The following is a 15,731-nucleotide window of genomic DNA, read 5'->3' as shown; positions in this document are numbered from 1 at the left end:
CCCTAGATGTGACCTTCATCACCATGAAGTAAGCCATCCCTAGAGTTCACCTCTCAATCATTTCATCAAACACCTCACCCACAACTTCCATTTCCTCCCCTTCCTCCATCAAAGACGCCCTTGAAGGACTTGATCCAAGGAGTTCAAAGCATCCTTTGCTGTTGTTCATCATCTCTTCTTCAATGGAAGTAAGGATGCCATCACAAGGTGAGTGTGTTCTATAGATTTATGGTTGTGACACAAGAACCACTCAAGGCACACAAACTCAAGACTCAAAAAGGAAATACATGTGAGAACAGTTTAGACACAATAAAAGATGATATGAACCGAACAAAACAACACAAAGAAGCATAGGAACGAATTTACCAAGGAGACCTAGCTCTTGATACCAAATGATGGAAAACTTGTTGGAGAAACCGGATTGATGTTGATTTCCCTTCAAGCTCCTCCCTAGATCTTTGGCTCCTTGATTCTTCCTAGGCTTTGTTAAGGTCTCCAATGGAGGAGGAGACCTTAGGACCACCACGGTTTGGTGGAGAAACTCTCCCAAGAGGCGCCACTCCTTGTTGAAGAGATAAGCCACTTCAATCCTCACCACACTCTTCTAGTGAAGGGATAAGAGAATTGGATGAATATCAAAGAGGTTTAGGGACTTTTAGAAGAGAGAAATCTGAACACTTTTTAGAATATACAATCTCAATTCATCCAAAAGTGTTTTACAATGAAGGAAAAACGAAAATATAGGAGTAGGAAGCTTGGAGAGCAAGCTAGTCTTAACCATGGTTCACTAGGAACCATGGTAAGGTCTAGCTAACCATCCATGGTCTAGAGGCTTGGAGAGCAAGCTACTCACTTAGCTTGCTTAGTAAGCAAGCTAAGGAGAAGCTTGTGCTTCAAGCTTCTAAGCTTGAGAAGAACCAAGCAATTTGGCCAAGTGTGAACACAAGTGTGAACACATCTAGGTGGGTGGCTCTTTGGAATTAATTTACTCCAACCGGTTTTGAAATTGTTCATTTGGTTTAGTTAGGTTCATCCAATGTGAATGGAACCTAGCTAAATCAAATCTATGAAAAATTAGGAGTAAAATGAGTCCAATATGTAAATTTTAGCCTAGGACCACCTCTTGGCTAAATTGCTAGTAACACTGATGGAGTTGTTCCTTCCATGGGTGATGACAAAGGTTGAAAGGAGACTCCTTGCCCTTGATCTAGGTTCACCAAGGGGTAGACAAAAGGAAGTTTATGGGACAATAATGGAAGATGGGCGTGAGAAGGAGATGATAGGCGGAAGTGTTTATGGTATGGTGTTTGGTGCTCACAAGGTTGGCTCACTCCAAAAATAAATGGAGGCCACTCTAGGGTTCCCACTCTCCAATGGTGGAGATAGGAGAAGGTTAGCCAAAGTTAACCTAGTGACTAAGGAGAAGATTTGAGGCACAAAAAGGCTCACTCAAATTCATATATTCCAAAGTATTTACAAGTGGTGGGGTGTTGGGTATTTATAGGAGGGGAGGCATCTAGGGTTTCATTTGGGACATGCATGGCCGAAATTCATAAGGCAAATGCACTCCAAATGACATGCCAAATGAACCCTAGATGCTACTTGGTGACCAAGTTTGGAATCTATGGGTCTAGATTGGCTACAACTAGGTTCATGATAAGACCATGCAACCTTTGCCCTCCACTTGGGCCTAAGCCTTTCTATCACCAAAAATAGATCCAATGCTCACCAAAAATAGGCGTCACCCTTCTAATGTGATACCCTAGCCCAAATTAAAAACCTAATCATCTAGAGCACCCCTTAATACAAGGGTAAAATAGGAAATACAAGGGAAAATAAATTCTAAGTCCTAAACACCCCAAAATACAAGGGTAAAATTGGAAATTCAAGAAAATAAATTCTATACTACTCAAATTGGTCATAGCCATGAACCATGTGATGGGTTTCACATTAAGTATCAAGGATGGTCCTCCATCATCCCCTCCTTCTTGAGAAGGATTTGACCTCAAATCTTTAAGCTCTTCCATTCCATTGATCCTTGAAAAGATGTAAAACCACAATTAGGGAAGTAAAATACTAAAATTTAGCTATGCAATCCTTAAGTACACAATTTGTTGAATGAAAGTGCTAGGGAAAGGAGGGAGCCAAAGAGGCATCACCATTAAAAATTATTGTCCCCGTGCAATTCATTCACCAAAATCATCTATCTTAGGGATTGGGTGCCTTTTATGCAATGATGGATTTTTAAATTGGTGCACATCCTCTATTGCCATCTTTCTTTGGCACCAAAAGAAAGAGGATGGCACAAGGGCTAAGGTTCTCTTGAACCTAGTCCTTTGTCTTCAAAGGAAAAATTCTTTTTTTCTTTTCTTTTGTTTTTGTTTTTGTTTTTGCTTTTCTTCTCCTCATCTTTCTTAGCTTTTAATTTGAGTTGGTCCTCATTCACTTGATAAGGTGATAGAGGACACCACACAAATTTCTTTCCCAAGTGTTGGAAACTTATTTTATTGGTAAGGCCATCATGGATTATGTGCTTGTCAAATTGCCATGGCCTCCCAAGCAAGACATGACTAACCTCTAATGGCACTATGTCACACAAAACTTCTTCTTTATATTTGCCAATAGAGATTGGTATGCTTGGTTGTTGTTTGACTACAATAACTCTCTCCTCATTGATCCATTGCATTTTATAAGGTTTAGGATGAGGTTTTGTAGCCAAGGCTAACTTATCAACCAATCTAGTACTACAACAATTTGATGTTGACCCACTATCTACAATGAGAGAACAAGTGTTTTCTAGAATCTTGCATTTTGTTTGAAACAAGTTCTCTCTTTGAGATTGGTCAATGTCACTAGGTTGATTGCTAAGAAGCCTTCTAACCAATAGTAAGTCTCCTTCACAAGGTAAAATTTCTTCCTCGGAATCTATGGCTTCTTCTTCACTACTAGAGGAAGAAGAAGTAGCTTCATCAAGGCTACTATAGTGGTCTTGGGCTTTTAAAACCATAGTTTTCTTTGTAGGACATTGGGAAGCAATATGTCCTCTTCCAAGACACTTGAAGCACTTGATTTCACTTGACTTAGACTCTTTAGAAGGTGATTTAAAAGATGGTTTTTATTTTTCTTTTTCTTTGGGATAAGGTAGGGAAGAGTGGTCCTCCTTCTTAAAACTCTTGGAATAAGAGGGAGTGGAGTCTTTTCGAAAAGGTTTTCTTGTAAGTTGATGCTCCACTCTTGAGCAAAGTTGAACAAGTTCATTCAAATCCCTATAAGGTAGAAGTTCAACTTTGTCTCTTATCTCAAGATTAAGACCACTTTGAAATCTAGAAATTGTGGTCCTCTCTTCCTACCTAATCCCAGCCCTCATCATTAGCAACTCCATAGATTGCCTATATTCTTCCACACTAGAGGACCCTTGTTTCAATCTTTGTAGCTTGTCCATAAGCTCTCAGTCATAGTATGGAGGAATATGCCTCCTCCTTAAGGCACTACGGAGCTCATTCCAATATTGGATTAGGGGCTCATGATTTATTCTCCTTTCTTTTTCTAAGGAGGTCCACCAATACATAGCATGCCCTTGGAAGCTAAGGGTTGCTAAAGAAACCTTCCTATCTTCACTTATTCCATGGAAAGAGAAAAGTTGTTCAACTTTCATTTCCCAATCCAAATAATTTTCAACATTATCTTTGCCATGGAATGGGGGAAGATTGATGTTGGGTTCCCTATTGGAAGACTCCCTATGTCTATGATGCCTTGGGGGTCTTTGATAGTAATCATCATTGTGATGACTACTAAAGAAGGTATCACTTGGAGGTTGGGTATGATGCCCTTCCTCCTCATGAACACTTGCATGCATATGCCCCTGTCCTCTTGAAGGTTGAGGAGAAGTGACTCTTGGTCTTGAACCACTAGCCTCTCCTCCCACAACTAGTCTTTCAAGCAATCTTTTTATTTCTTCATTATTTCTTTCAAACTCTTTTTCTTTTCTTCTCAATTCTTCCTCTCTTTTTATATTTTCCTCTTCTTTTTTTCTTAGGTACTCTTTCAATTCCCTAAGTTCATCCCTAACACTAGACCTAGTACTACGAGAATTATGACCATGGACACTAGAATGATCACTCATCTTTAATCAAGAAAAGGTTTTCACAAATTGTTTTCAAAGGGGTTGGAAAAGTTTTCACAAAGAGTGAGTGATAAAATGGTTTTCACAAAAGGTTTTCAAAGTGCAAGATAGGTAGTAAAAGGCCTAAGTGTACAAAGTGAACTTTCAAAGGGAGGTGGACTACAAAGAATCACTTAATAACCAAGCCTTATCTAGTAAAAATCACTAAGCCTTTTTCCACTTTTCTTACAAAAACAAGTTGGCACAATCAATAAAGCGAGTGTGTGCACGTTACCCCTAGTAGGCAAAAGCCTTCTAAACGTAAATTGGAGCAAAGATAAAAACCCTAACAATTATACTACCAAAAACTATAAAGCATGCAAAAGAAAAACACTTAAAACATATTCTAGTCGAGGTCCTAGGTGAAGGTTTTCAAATCACCTTCAAATACACGAACTAAAACCAAATTAAAGAGGTTTAGGAATGGCCAAATTACAAACCAAAGGAAAGAAACCAAGGCCCAAAAACACAAGAGGCCGAAAGCAAAGAAATCAAGTAAAATTTATGAAAAAAGAAAACAAAAAGTTTAGGTCTTCAAACTCCTCCACTTGGGTTCCTTCACAAAGAGCAAACTTGTTAGTCCTCTCCAAGTGTTTAGACACTCCTTTTGTTTTGGTGTATCTCCCTCCAAAGGCTAGGTTTGGATTCGGTTCACTCCTCCACTCAAATCCACCAAAGGTGTGAAAGTTTGCTAGAGTGGTTCTTCACCTACAAACAAAAAGAAACCAACCCAAGAGCAAGAGTCCAAGAAAATAAAACTGAAAAAGCACAATTAGGAAGGCTAAACTCAGAGGGAATTGATTAAGACAAAACAAAAGAGGCCAAAGAAAAGAAAAACTAAAATTAAGACTCAATCACAAAAAGGAAGCTTACAAAAGAGTAATCCTAGAAAGGCACTAGAATGGATTAGTGTTTAAGCTCACTTGATTAAGTCTTTTAAAGGATTCGGTCCAGCCAATATTAAGGTCCCAAAATTAGGTCAAAATGTCACAAGTCCAACTCCCAAATGCTTAGGTAAAGGGTCCAAGTCCACAAGTCTAGCAACAAGTCCTTTTTGGTCCAAAATTTTTTTGATACTTTTTTTTTTGTTCTATTTTCACGTCAACTTTTTTTGAAGTTCCTTGGGTCCAATTTCTTTTCTTTAATATTCAGCCCATTGTTGCTTAGGTTTTGCACTTGTGGGTGGTGAAAATTAGGTTAAATTTTAGGAGAAGGAGAGGAGGACAAGTGGCGTGATTTTAGAGGTGTTTAGGGTATCTTTTGAGTGGAAAATGATTTGTACTATCTAGTACAAGTTGTTTGCACAAAATTTTTCAGCACACCTCTTAGATTCTTTTAGGGTTTCTTTAGGCATACAATGTTGACTAAATCAAGTGAGAATGCAAGGAAAGTGGGCAGAAATTTATATGCATGTGCAAGGAAGCATTTTTACACATGGAAACTCAAAAATTCAAGGAACATGCTAGAACTAAGTTGCATGCATGAATGACTCCTAGATGGTAGCTAAATGTCACGCCCACTTAGAATGATGCATCATGGTATTTTTGTTCATGTGTTTCATGCAAGGTGTTTGGCACATACATGGAAATTATGTAGACAAAATATAGGAAACATAAAATGACAAAACTTAGGTGGATTCAAAAATCAAAAGCATGTTCATGGCATGTTCATGTGAGACTCAACCTAAAAATTTGAAAAGCATGGCAAAAACCTAACAATGGAAACCTAAAATGTTCAAGGAAGGTTCACAAGAAGCAAGAATATGAACCCAAACATTCGGTCATACAAAGAAAGCAAAAGAGAGACAAAGACCGAATGGAAAGAAGATAATGGAGACAAGGAAAAATAACGTTTACCCTTGATGATCCTTGGCTCTGATACCACTTGATGGAGTTGTTCCTTCCATGGGTGATGACAAAGGTTGAAAGGAGACTCCTTGCCCTTGATCTAGGTTCACCAAGGGGTAGACAAAAGGAAGTTTATGGGACAATAGTGGAAGATGGGCGTGAGAAGGAGATGATAGGCGGAAGTGTTTATGGTATGGTGTTTGGTGCTCACAAGGTTGGCTCACTCCAAAAATAAATGGAGGCCACTCTAGGGTTCCCACTCTCCAATGGTGGAGATAGGAGAAGGTTAGCCAAAGTTAACCTAGTGACTAAGGAGAAGATTTGAGGCACAAAAAGGCTCACTCAAATTCATATATTCCAAAGTATTTACAAGTGGTGGGGTGTTGGGTATTTATAGGAGGGGAGGCATCTAGGGTTTCATTTGGGACATGCATGGCCGAAATTCATAAGGCAAATGCACTCCAAATGAAATTCCAAATAACCCTAGATGCAACTTGGTGACCAAGGATGGAATCTATGGGTCTAGATTGGCTACAACTAGGTTCATGATAAGACCATGCAACCTTTGCCCTCCACTTGGGCCTAAGCCTTTCTATCACCAAAAATAGATCCAATGCTCACCAAAAATAGGCGTCACCCTTCTAATGTGATACCCTAGCCCAAATTAAAAACCTAATCATCTAGAGCACCCCTTAATACAAGGGTAAAATAGGAAATACAAGGGAAAATAAATTCTAAGTCCTAAACACCCCAAAATACAAGGGTAAAATTGGAAATACAAGAAAATAAATTCTATACTACTCAAATTGGTCATAGCCATGAACCATGTGATGGTTTTCACATTAAGTATCAAGGATGGTCCTCCATCAAACACTCTCTAGCTTGCTAATGGCACTCTCTAGCTTGCTAAATGGAGTCAAAGTGCCCAGGTAACCTACCCTAGAAAAAATATACAATAGCTACTAAAAAGGAAATAAAGTGCCTCACAAATACAAAGGCAAAAATACACCTATACAAGTATCTACTATATACAAGGTACAAGAAATCAAACTATACAATATATTTACAATAGAGACTATGAGACTAAAAAGAGGAATCATACTCAATACTCATATTGAGCATAGGTCTAAGAAGCACCTCCTCTATAGAAGCCTCCTCTAGCCTCCTAACCATGGACCTAGTTAAAGGCCCAATGGTCTTCAAGTGTGAGCATCCTTGGATCACCCTTCACCCTTCTTGGTCTTACCTCTTCCAAAGGGATCATTGGGGATTAGATTTCCGTCAAAAAACAAAAAGAAAAAGAGAAAACCCCAAGGCAGTTTGATACCAAGTGGCCAATACAACTGAATTTATGCATCAATCAGAGCAGTTTATTCGTGAGAAGGAGAAAAGGAAAGTCACCTTCTAAAAAAAACACTAAAATCAAAACATGCATTGCATGCATCCAACAAGAATTTCACACACTTAGAAAACTTTCTTTATCCAATGGGAATTATTTAAAAAATAAATAAATAAATCTTGCATAAATAAGCATTAGCATAGAAGCATCATTGCATAACATGCATACGGCACAAGTGTGCATAAAAGGGTATAAGTTCATTAAAAAAATTTGAAAAAATCCAATCCATTCTTGCTTTGCATTTTCTTTTGCATTCTTGCATTCTTTGTGTGTGTCTATCCATCACTTGTCGGAGGAATCAAGAGGCCGAAGCACTCGTAAAAAGATCAACAGCTAGACAGTGCATTAAGAGCCAAGATCATGTCAAAAAGCCTAGCCCCAACAAGGGCATTTCATACAAGTGGTTTCATATAGCCACCAAGAAAAGAAAGACACGTCAACAACAAGACGGGATAGAACTAGGAGAGGAAGAATAATCAAGTCCACAAGCATGAAGAAACCACCAAGCTTTATTCTGTCTTCGACCGAGTGTCGCCACCCGCCGAAACGGACATTGGCATTCGCGACGATAGTTGGACTCTTTTTAAGTTTTGAAAAATGATGGATTGTTAGAACGACTTATTCTCAAACTGAGACCTCATCGAACTAACAATTTTATTAAATGATTCACCAATCCATGTTAATCCCAAGCGGGACCCTCCATGGATTAGTGGTTTTCGCAAAAAGAAGGGTTCTTGGAGTCGCCACCAATGTTTTACTCAAAACATTGGAAAAAGGGATAAGGCAATTGATTTTCGCAAATCAACCTTGGCCATTACAACCAGAGTTGGGTAAGGGAGTCGGTTACGTGCGGGGAAGGTGTTAGCACCCCACAACGCCCCTTTCGGGTTCCCTATGACGGATTATTTCATAAATAACAGTGTAAAATTACTAAATTACCCCTATTTATTAGAAACGATTATAAGCGGAATATTTACATGATGAAAATTCTAAATATGCAATGCAACAATCAGAAAGCGGTAAAAGAAGGGATTTGGAAAAGAAACCTTTGAAGCGTGCTTTTATATATTTAAACAGACGTTAGGAGGCTTTTTGGCGCTCCTTCCCACTACACGCTCGCTCGTTCCTTCCCTAAAAATAATTTTTACTCCGGAAATCAAAGAGATTTCCCTTCGACTAGTTCGAATCCTCAAGCTAAATGCTCAGAACTCAAGAACTTCGTCGGATCGGCTCTCGGAGAGATTTCTAGGGCAGAACACTGCTCAAAAACCCCAGAATACTCAGCCAGAGGGTCCAGAAGTCTGGAAAAAGTGTGGGAGGACGTGCCAATGACGTCCTATTTATAGGATTGAGGCGCAATACGGCCTGGGAGGTCAATACGTCCCGTACTGGGTTTTTGAACTGCAGTACGGCCGTATTGAATTTGGTACGGCCGTACTGAAGTTCAAAAACTTCAGTACAGCCGTATTGATTTCACTACGGCCCGTACTGAAGTTTTTTGAACTACAGTACGGCCGTATTGAATTTGGTACGGCCGTACTGAAGTTCAAAAACTTCAGTACGGCCGTATTGAGTTCACTACGGCCGTATTGCAGTTCAAATGGCTCAGTACGGCCGTACTGAACCTCTGGGAGGGTGTATTGAGCTCCAATCCTCGCACACCCTTATTCTAAGCTACTCTAAGACTTCTAGACCTACAAAGAATCATCCTAGGGTCTTCCAGGAGTCCTTCCGGCTGACTTTCCTTCGGTCTTCGAGAGTCTTTGAGCTTTATTTCCGACCCGGACAATTTTAGGGGTCTACAGCTGCCCCCCCTTTACTTAGTCGAATGGCTTTTTGGTGTACCGGTTGACAAGTAAAGGAGTTGACCCAATTGTCCGGGGAGTAAGCCATCCTTCCGACTTGTAGTGTCTTCCGGTGGGAAAATTGTTGAGTGGCCTCTCCAGGTTGAGTATTAGTCGTCGCCTCTCCAGGCTCGTTGCATACCTCGGTGTTTCTGACAACCTCGGTAGCGTGAGTTTTCCCTCTCCAGGGTCTGCATGCCTCCATGTTTCTGACGATGTTGGCAGCTGCATACCTCCGTGTTTCTGACGACGGGGTAGCTGAGTACCACCTCTCCAAGCTCGTGCATACCTCGGTGTTTCTGACAACCTCGGTAGCTGCATACCTCCGTGTTTCTGACGACGGGGTAGCTGAGTATTAGTCGTCGCCTCTCCAGGCTCGTGCATACCTCGGTGTTTCTGACAACCTCGGTAGCTGCATACCTCCGTGTTTCTGACGACGGGGTAGCTGAGTACCGCCTCTCCAGGCTTGTGCATACCTCGGTGTTTTTGACAACCTCGGTAGCTGCATGCCTCCGTGTTTCTGACGACGGGGTAGCTGAGTATTAGTCGTCGCCTCTCCAGGCTCGTGCATACCTCGGTGTTTCTGACAACCTCGGTAGCGTGAGTTTGCCCTCTCCAGGGTCTGCGGTTTGCCCTCCCCAGGGTTGCATACCTCCGTGCTTCTGGTCACTTTGGTAGCGTGATTTTGCCCTCTCCAGGGATTTGTGATGATTTTGTCTCCACAGTCCACGATGCTGCTTTGACGGTTGTTTTTGATTTTGATGCCGCTGAGGGCTGGATAACGCAGGGATCCGTCTAGGGGATGTGCAGTTACTCATAGGTTCTTGTGTCCCAACTTTCCATTGCGTAGTTGGTGCCCACTGGGGAAATTCTGATTCCTTGGGGATGTAGACACAAAGATGCTCTTTCTGATGTGAGCGGTGCTTTATGGTTGGCTGACGTCCTTTCGACGGTGGTGGAGTATCCCGGTTATCCTTTATTCGGGTGACTCTTTTTGATTTTCTGGTTTTATTGCCTCTGCGTAGGCTGTTATCCGTTGGGGGATTCTATTGTGATGATTTTGTCTCCACAGTCCACGATTGTGCTTTGACGGTTGTTTTTGATTTTGATGCCGCTGAGGGCTGGATAACGCAGGGATCCGTCTAGGGGATGTGCAGTTACTCATAGGTTCTTGTGTCCCAACTTTCCATTGCGTAGTTGGTGCCCACTGGGAAATTCTGATTCCGTGGGGATGCAGACACAAAGATGCTCTTCCTGAGGTGAGCGATGCCTTATGATTGGCTGACGTCCTTTCGACGTTGGTGGAGTATCCCGGTTATCCTTATTCGGGTGACTCTTTTGATTTTCTGGTTTTGTTGCCTCTGCGTAGGCTGTTATCCGCTGGGGGATTCTGTCATTTTGATCTTGATTGGCCTCTTCTGTTAGGCGGATTATCTTGACGTTCGGTGTTTGGCTGAATGCCGAATTCCGTTTGGGGAATGGTTATTGATGTTTTTTGATTTTTCTCTTTTTGAAGGAGTGCCTCTGAGTAGGCGAATGATCTTGATGTTCGGTGTTCGGCTGAATGCCGGATTCCGCTTGGGGAATGGTTATTGATCTTTTTGATTTTTTCTCTTTTTGAAGGGGTGCCTCTGAGTAGGTGAATTATCTTGATGTTTGGTGTTCGGCTGAGTGCCGGATTCCGCTTGGGGAATGGTTGTTGATGTTTTTGATTTTTCTCTTTTTGAAGGGGTGCCTCTGAGTAGGCGAATGGGGATTGAGGATCTTATGTATCCCAGAGTATTATTTAGAAAGCCTCTTCAGGCTTAGCTTCACTCGTCGCTCGAGTTGGAAAGCTATCTTCCACTGAGGAAGTCTGAGTCCTTTGACTCGGATATTTCGTTTGGATGATCATTGCTTCCATTGGGGGATCTTACTGATCTTGCTTTGATAGCTCTTACTGGGGATTTGGTCCAAGAGTGTGAGCTGAGAAGTCTCTGGGGAGTATTATTTCGGCAAGCCTCTCCAGGCTCAGTTATTCTGTACGATTTATTGATTTTCTGTTCAGCCCAAGAGTGCAAGCTGAGATGTCTCTTGGGGAGTATTATTTCGGCAAGCCTCTCCAGGCTCAGTTATTCTGTACGATGCGGTTGATTTTCTGATTTTTTTGCCTTTTCTGTCGATTTGCGGCTTTTTCTGTTGACTGCTGTCATACACAAGCAATTTTTCCTACTTTTCTATTTTTATGCGACTGCCTCATGATAAGGTCTTTGAATGTGCAACTAATGTGTGTGTGATGCACAAATGTAAGTTTAATCATTTTGTTAATGTTTTTAGAAAAATGAATGGCTCTCCCTATCCTCCTCTTCTTGGAGGAATTTCTGTCGTCGACGCGAGGGAATATTTTTGTGAGCCTTTTACGCAGGAGATTACGGATTTTATAGGAACCCCTCCAACTTTCTTTATTGACCGATTATTAAAGGAATTTCGTACAATTTTTTTTTTTTAAACACCAATTTAGAGGCATAATCACATGGTCAAGAGAGAAGAGAAATGAATAGATATTTTATTGATATTCACAAATGGTTTTACAAAAAGATATACAAAAGGAATTTCTGAAGAATGGCTGGCCAGGGTAGGCTATATACATCAGGCTTAACAATTATATCTGTAATTGTTGCTCTTACGTTCCCCTAATTGCTTCGGGTGAGATGCCTGAGCCAGGAGTGTAGATACTGCAAGACGCTTGCTTCTAGAAGATAATCACTTGAACCGCCTTTCGGTTTTTGATTCAAGTGATCGTTGCTTGCTTTGTTTTTGTGTCTTATTCTTTTGCCCCTAATTTTTGCCTAGGACGTATCCTAGCGGGGATAAATTCGCCTTTATTTTGCCTAGTACCCTTGTACTGGCGGGCTTTTATTTTGCCCTAACTTTTGCCTAGGACGCCCTTTTCGGGTTTTCATCCTAGCGGGCCTATGCAAGCAACGTCTTCAAGCATAGTACTTCTTTACCACGTCAGCGTTGACTGGGTATCAAAGTTCTTCTCCATCCATGTCCGTGAGGATCAATGCTCCTCTTGAGAAGGCTCGCTTTACCACGTATGGTCCTTCGTAATTCGGGGCCCACTTTCCGATTTTGTCCTTTTGAGCTGGTAGCAATTTCTTCATTACCAGCTCTCCCTCATGGTAGACTCGAGGGTGGACTTTCTTGTCAAAATCCTTTTTGATCTTCCTCTGATAGGCTTGACCATGGCATATGGCGTTCAGCCGTTTCTCTTCGATAAGATTCAATTGGTCGTATCGGCTTTGAACCCATTCTGCCTCGGAAAGTTTTGCTTCCATGATTACCCTTAGCGAAGGTATCTCGACTTCGACAGGTAGAACTGCCTCCATCCCATAGACGAGGGGGAATGGAGTAGCTCCTGTAGATGTGCGTACTGAAGTCCTATAACCATGAAGAGCAAAGGGTAACATCTCATGCTAGTCTTTAAATGAGACAACCATCTTTTGCACTATTTTCTTAATGTTTTTATTGGCTGCCTCGACTGCCCCATTCATCTTTGGCCGATATGGGGAAGAGTTGTGGTGTTGGATCTTGAATTCCTGGCACAGTTCTTCCACCATTTTGTTATTCAAATTAGATCCATTATCAGTGATGATTTTATCGGGAATACCGTATCTGCATATAATGTTCTTCCTGATGAAGGATGTTACCACCTTTCGGGTCACATGAGCATACGATGCCGCTTCTACCCATTTGGTGAAGTAGTCAATGGCCACAAGGATGAACCTATGTCCATTGGATGCTTTTGGTTCGATGGGTCCAATAACATCCATGCCCCACATTGCGAATGGCCAAGGTGAAGCCAATACATTGAGTGGAGTCGGTGGGACATGAATGTTGTCGGCGTATGCTTGACACTTATGGCATTTTCGCACGTACTGGTAACAATCCCTTTCCATGGTCGACCAATAGTACCCCGCCCTGAGGATCTTTTTAGCCATTGCAGGCCCGGGGATATGGGTACCGAAAACCCCCTCATGTACTTCTTTGATCATATTTTGAGCTTCGACTTGGTCTATACATCTCAACAAGACCGAGTCATAATTTTTCTTGTAGAGGGTTTCACTGACTAGCAGAAATCCCATGGACTCATCAAGCACGGTTAAATAGAGTATTAACGGTCTTCCCTCGACAGGTGGCACCAATACTGGTGGATTGGCCAAGCACTGTTTGATCTTATCAAAAGCTCGTTGACAATCCTCACCCCAAGATTCGGAATGATTCTTGCGCAACAGCCTGAATATTGGTTTACACGTGTCAATCAACTGTGCGATGAACCTTGCGACATAGTTCACCCTGCCGAGGAATCCTCTTATCTCTTTCTCGGTCTTAGGAGGAGGCATTTCCATTATTGCCTTCACTTTATCGGGGTCCACCTCTATGCCTTTCTTGCTGACGATGAACCCGAGAAGCTTACCCGGCCGAACTCCGAAAGTACACTTAGCCGGATTTAGCTTAAGCTGATACTTACGAAGCCGGCTGAATAATTTTCTCAAATATTGGATATGGTCCATTTCGTCCTTCGACTTTGCGATCATGTCGTCCACGTATACTTCGATTTCTTTGTGGATCATGTCGTGGAATAACATCACCATCGCTCGTTGGTAGGTGGCACCCGCATTTTTGAGTCCAAAAGGCATCACCCTGTAGCAGAAAGTGCCCCAGGGTGTAATGAAGGAAGTTTTCTCGCGGTCTTCCTCATTCATCTTGATTTGGTTGTACCCAGAGTACCCATCCATAAAGGAATAGAGTGTGTTCGTGGCTGTATGATCCACTAGTGTATCGATGTGCGGTAAGGGAAAATCGTCCTTTGGACTGGCACGATTCAGATCCCTGTAGTCAACACAAACTCTAACCTTTCCATCCTTTTTAATGACTGGCACGATGTTAGCCAGCCATTCGGGATACTGGGATATAACCAAGAATCCCGCGTCTAATTGCTTTTCGACCTCCTCCTTGATCTTTAAAGATCACTCGGGCTTGATTCATCGGAGCTTTTGTTTGACGGGTCGAAACCCTTCTTTCAATGGTAACTTGTGCTCGACGATGTTAGAGTCCAAACCGGGCATATCACGGTACAACCATGCAGATACGTCCTTATATTCCCTTAACAATTGGATCAATTGCGCCCTTATTTCATCACTGATATGGGTCCCAATGTTGACCTCTTTTATCTCTTGGCCCTGCCCCAAATTCACGGTCTCCAATTTCTCTTGATACGGTTGGAGTAGACGAGCTTCTTGATTTAGCAGTCTTTGCAGATCCGGAGAGATGGTCTCCTCATCACTGTCCAACTCAACCCATTCACCCTCAACTTTCGGATCCCGGTCGGAGCGAACAATCACAGACATAATTGTTTTATTGGTTCTGTTTTTGGTTTAGAATTATTAATGTTAATGAGAGAAAGGGAGAAAAGAACAAATGAGAGAATGATGTGTGAAAAATGCCTCTTTATTGATATGTATAAAAAACTGTACAAAAACCCTTATTTACATGAAAAGGGTCTCATGATCTCGGGTACTGATCATGAGTCCCAAAAAGAAAAATGTGGAGGGGCCCTATCGTGGCTTGCTCTTCTCTCTACTCCTGCTTCGGCAGAGGGTTCTTGCTCACGTCGGGCGCTGTCGAATCAAAAGTGACCCACCCAGCATCGATAAGGTCTTGGACCTTATATTTGAGAGTTCTACAGTTCTCCGTTGAATGCCCCGGTGCCCCCGAATGGTATAGACATTTGTCTTGCGGATTGTACCAATCGGGGTAAGGTGGATCAATTTTCCTTGGTGGAATGTAAGCTAGAAGATGAGCTTGTACTAGCTTCGGCAGGAGGTCGCTATATGTGGTCGGAAGTTTATCAAACTTCTTCACAGGGTTGTACTGCGACTTTCCCGACTTCAAAGCGGAGGAAGATGAAGAAATAGTTATGGCGTTGACTCCTCCCTCCTTCTTCTTCCCAAAGGTCTTCTTAGCTTCAAATGATTGGGAAGGCTTAGCTAGCTTCCCACTTTTCAGCCCTTGTTCCACTCTTTCTCCAATGGTGATGATGTCCGAGAAGAGCGTTGTCGTGTTCCCTATCATCTTGTCATAATAGGTACTAGTCAACGAGTTTATAAATAGGGACACCGTCTCCTTATCCGACAGTGGGGGCTCTATTTGTGCTGCCAATTCCCTCCATCGTTGGGCGTACGCCTTAAAGGATTCATCATCTTTCTTGCTCAAGGCTTGAAGATCGGACCTATCGGGTGTTAGGTCGATGTTATACTTGTAGCGCTTGAGAAATGCGTCGGCCAACTGCTTCCATGTAAGCACCTGATTCCCATCCAGCTGCATATACCAGTTGAGTGCGGTGTCAGCCAAGCTCTCTTGGAAGCAATGGATTAAGAGCTTTTCATTAGTGGCATATGCAGCCATCTTTCGGCAATACATGGTGAGATGACTTT

The sequence above is a fragment of the Cajanus cajan genome, chromosome 8 (genome assembly GCF_000230855.2).
Source record: "Cajanus cajan strain Asha chromosome 8, NIPB_CcT2T_4, whole genome shotgun sequence".
Taxonomy (NCBI): Eukaryota; Viridiplantae; Streptophyta; class Magnoliopsida; order Fabales; family Fabaceae; genus Cajanus; species Cajanus cajan.
The sequence above is the reverse complement of the archived record's forward strand: the minus strand, read 5'-3'. Positions refer to the sequence as shown.